General features: G+C 34.4%; 1 long non-coding RNA gene across 1 annotated transcript in view; it reads left to right on the forward strand.

Moving 5' to 3' along the window:
* LOC106937822 (uncharacterized) overlaps positions 1-4,499 on the forward strand; it is a 10,662-nt gene extending 6,163 nt beyond the window's left edge. The window contains exons 2-3 of the long non-coding RNA XR_001422468.1: positions 3,198-3,203; positions 4,489-4,499. This is a non-coding gene — a long non-coding RNA (uncharacterized LOC106937822). The remainder of the gene's footprint in view (positions 1-3,197; positions 3,204-4,488) is intronic.
* The last annotated feature ends 560 nt before the right edge of the window (positions 4,500-5,059 follow it).

Genomic DNA, 5,059 nt, shown 5'->3' on the forward strand with positions numbered 1-5,059 from the left:
GTTAGTTGTTGGACAGCTCCGAAATGCTGAGCAGCACTAGATCTGGAAGTTTTAAAGTGAAATGAGTTGATCTGCTTATGTTCCAAATGATCAGCAAGCCAGAAGCCAAAAACGCTTTATCTCAGCGAAAGAAGTCAAAAATGGACTAGTTGTGCATTTGCAGCTTTACATTCAATTTTCAGCCTTGTTAGTTGTTGGACAGCTCCGAAATGCTGAGCAGCACTAGATCTGGCTGTATTAAACTGAAATGAGTTGATCTGCTTATGTTCCAAATGATCTGCAAGCCAGAAGCCAAAAAGTTAAGAGGTAAATGTTACATTCAATGACATATGAAATGGTTAAAAGTTATATTGAGGGAATTGTTAGAATGTACTGAAATGTAAATTGAATGAAATGTCAGGATATTATTTCAAAACTTAATAAAATGTAAAAAGGAATAAAGTGTTGGGTTAATATTTTAAAATGAATAAAATATAAATGAGTAAGAGTTACTAAAATGCAAAATCAATAAAATGTTAGGTAATATGCAAGATTTAATAAACCCAAAATGAATGAAGTAATGAATTAATGTGATAGTACTTAAAATAGAAAATCTAGACAAAGAAATGTTATGATACTACTTCTGAAGTTAATAAGTCATGAATCCATCAAATGTTAAGATAAAAGTGAAGAAGTTAACATGCTATGAAAGGATGCAAAGTTAACAGATGAACAGAAATGTTAAGAGCACAGAATTTTGAATTTGCAAACCAATGAAGTAAATTAGCATTACAGGCAGTACAATCAAAATCTAATGATATTACATTGTTAAATGTTTAAAATTCCGTATAATACTCCGTATAATATAATCCGCAATGATACTAGTAAAATCAAATCAAATGAGTAAGTAACCATAAAAATGCTGTAAAATTGAATTCTAATGAGTTCAATAAAATCAAATCATATCAATCTTTGCTATAGCAAGACCTATCAACGTCAAAAAAGTTTCTGCGTGTGTCCAGATGCAGAGGCGGCGCAGCTCGATAGGAAACCCCGACAGTGGCCACAAGGCTTCAGTGTGGCGTTTCAGCTGTAAATTGGTCCACCAATTGTGGAAGGCGCCCACAGTCTCACATCCTGGCACACCCAGAAAGGATAGGACTTAATTTTGCAACACAAAAAACAAAAAAATGCGAAATCAATGGATTATATAATGATTACTAAAGTAAAGGAAAAATATTATCTTTTTTTATAGTAGATGCTAGTACTGCCCTTATACTCTAGAAAAATGGAGTTCCACGGTGGTCTTTCGGTCCCAGGAAACCACCTGATAGGCAGGTGGTGTTCTATTGGTACCACTACCCTTCTCTATGTTGGAAGTGATGCACTGAACAGCCAAGGACCTCAGGCAGGGAACAGCAGCATTCACAGTTGATGAGGAGAGCAAGGAAGATTCTTTAAGATTCTGCATCATCTGATTAGTAAACATAATGTTCTTTTTTTCAAAGGCTGCTCCTTGAAGCTGAAGATCAGGTTTTTTTTTCATACTAAGCCTATAGAGCATCAATATATCAGTAACATCTGTTATTTTAGTTTTCCTCTTAATAATAGTTAAGAAATGCTTAAATTAAGTAACACATTTCAACCTTCAAAAATAACTTTGCTTGTTTTAAGTGTTGGCATATTCATAGGATCAGATTATGAAATGAATGTGCAAAACTGCCTGGCCCACAGTCATGTTTTATCAAAGGAATATCATTTGAAATGTATATATGAATTATCCCTAATAGAAACTTTACCAGAAATTTTAAACCATATATAAATCTTTTATTTTTGTTATTTTAATCAAATTCAATCAAATAGTCCTCATTTAACAAGATTAACCCGCTATAATGAAGGGTTATAAAATACCATCAATAGTGTGAAAAGTTAATGATCTGTGTTAAATTAAGATCCCTTCTAATATATTCCATTCATGTAATAAAGGACAACCCTATTTTGTCTCAAACCAAAAACCACAAATTATGAATATGAGAGATGTTTAGACCTTATTACCTTAGATCAACAATTACACATAGAACTTGATTTTTTTTTTCTGTCAATCTGTTTGACCCCCTTTAAACAGTTCCATAATTGCTCATTCGTAAATTTCCAATTTAGACAAATTTAATTTGAATCCTCGTATTTTCTTCTCGTTTTAAAACCTCATATAATGATTAGCCTGTTTTACAAGAATAAAGTTAAACCTGTCACTACATATTTAACTGACTTATTTTATTCTCATCATGGTTTTAAATCCCAAAAGTTCAACAATTTCAACCTTTGAACAATTGGTTCTTTTGAAACCCCTAATATTTATTTAACTGAATTACCCTCTTTTGTAATGTTTATCATATTTATCAATGTTTTTGGCAGTGTGGGGGAGAAATTTGATACTAGATTTATTAAATTATATAATGTTCAGGTTAGACCTTTCAGCATGACTTGGTTAAACCACCAATTATTTCAAATTATAGCAAGAGAGATGCAGCAATTAAACAATCCCTTCCATATTTTAAGAAACTATTTTGTAAACATCTATTTGACACGACATCATTGTTAATTTTAATGTATTCAATTCAGAATATTCAGTATTACTTTAGAAACTCATTCAAATAGTTCAAACATTTATGAATTTTGATTTAACCTCTTTTATATTTTGCTGAAGCCCAAAACTGAAACATTTCTCAATAGATTAACTCACAATTTGCTTGAATAGAGTAATTCCATGCATCTCCCCCTGTTTCTGTATCGGAACACTGTATCGGAACACTGTTTCGGTACAGAAACTCCTAAGAAACCCACAAAATACAGTTAGCCCACATTTCCTTTCATTGCTAATTATAACAGTTGGATGTATTAAAACAGGGTGTTTACACCTTCAGTGAAATAATTGAATAGTTGAATGAAAACATGTTCAGTAAACCCATAATTTGGTTCAGTAATTTTCTGAAGAGTAGATTTTACTAAGATTTGAAATGGATTCAAATAAACTTAAATCATAACTTGAGATACTAGTCCTCATATTTGTAGTCACTGTAATTTGAGCCTACTAGACTAACCTCTTTTGTATTTGAAGTGTGGTTGGTTGTGCTTTTGTAAATCAGGAAATTAACAACTATTACCATACTTTTATCTGTTTTCAATCATTGTCATGCTGGAAGAGAAAAACACATTAGCCAGATGTTGAACAAACAGAATGAAAATTATTCAGGCAAACAAAATATTTCTGTAAACTGCAGAGAGTTCTAACACCCTGCTGCAAAGAGCCTTCACTCGTACCGTTAAACTTATCCTAGGGATCAAATAGCAGAGATCAGAATGCAAAGGCAGTAGACAGTGAATGTGTTGTAAATAAACTAAGGTGAGAAAAAGTGGCATCACACTATTCAAAAATTCAAGAAAAACCATTAAAAACGACCAAGTTTTGTTGGCAGCCATTTTGTCTCCAACCTGTAGACTGAGGGAAATCCCAGGGGCCCCGGGGCCCAGGCCACATGACCAGAGGCAAAGAACCAACCATGGCAACAGACAAACAGGACCACCTCTGAGTCTCACCCCGACTTTACATGTGATGTTCCATCAGAAGCTGTCCAGGGCAGCATTCATTCCAGCTGTGCAGAAAAATCTGGACAATGTATGTGGCCCCCCTTGACAGAGAGTGTAGGAGAGACAGAGAGATACAGCAGGTGAGTCATTGTTTTCAAACCTCCATCTCACATTGGGCAGAAGCAGTTAGAGACCCTCAGAAATTATGCCTGGGTCTCGTCCTTTAGCCAGGTGTTTCCTCAGAGATCAGATCCTGTAAGCTCCAGTCTGCCTTCAGGTGACAACAGGAAAAAACAATCCAACCTCACTAACCTCTGTAGAAGCTGTAAGGAATTGTCCAATAGGTCTTTGCTCTCAAACAATAGTCCACCAGAAGATGGCACAATTCATATGTGTAGAAAATGCAAATGTCCAAGTCAGCGTGGCTAAGAACAGCGAAGGCCTGATGCCAAAGCCAGAGGCCTTTCTCTTCACCTCCTCGCACGGCCCTGAACCCGCAAAACCCGGCCCCCATTGGCCCCCATCAGACCACAGGAAGCAGTAAAACACAAAGTAAATTAAGAAAATATAAGTGTATGCCACCTTTTGCTCACATATTTGTAAATTAAATGTCTTTTCTGTAGCTTGTGATGTAGATGTTTTTTTTGTTTTTGTTGTTTCAGCCAGGCTCAGGGTCACTGGAGCGGCTCAGATAAGGTCCACTGCCTCAGTCCCTGAGCTCCAAAGAAAAGATAAAAGAGAAATGCGTTAAGATGATTCACCCTCAGATGTTTCAGAATTAATCGATTATGGAATCAACTCCTCTCAAAAATTAAACTCTCAAAGATCATTAAAAATGTAAACAAAATTTAGTATTTCAGCTACATACACTTTTCATTAATTGGTTATTCAAATGCATATGTAAAATAATTAATTCAATAGTGTCCAATTTTACACAAAAGCATCCTTGTGATAATGCCATGTTTAAGACAACCAGTCAAATTTCCTTAATAATTTAGATCAAAAGGAAAACTGCAATCAAATGTTCTTTATACCATTAATGAAAACATTGCCATTATCCTGATATTTTTCAAAACGGCTGAGTGTTGTATTTATATATTGTTTTTTTCAGAATTTAAAAATTGTTCACATTTGAATTTTTCTCCGTGTCCCCTTAAGGGGCTCCGTAGAAGTTTATAGTACTTTTAACCAAAATTTTCTCAATTATAACAATTACATCCAACTGTAACTTTATACAATTAAAATTAGAGGTGATGCAGGAAATTCATCAATATGCAAATAAACATTGCATAGATATTGATTGAAGCTATTCAATTTTACATTACCATTTTAATTTAGTAAGATCTTCTATATAACTTTGTATTTCAGTCATGCAGAAAGGCACTGTATAAGACTCATTAAATAAACTCACAGTGGCGCAACTACACATTATTCAGGTGGATGCTGCCTTCAGGAGAATGGGACATCAGAGTACCATCCATAAAACTTCACC

The sequence above is a fragment of the Poecilia latipinna genome, unplaced genomic scaffold (assembly GCF_001443285.1).
Source record: "Poecilia latipinna isolate Pla-1442-1.1 unplaced genomic scaffold, P_latipinna-1.0 Scaffold2444, whole genome shotgun sequence".
Classification (NCBI taxonomy): Eukaryota; Metazoa; Chordata; class Actinopteri; order Cyprinodontiformes; family Poeciliidae; genus Poecilia; species Poecilia latipinna.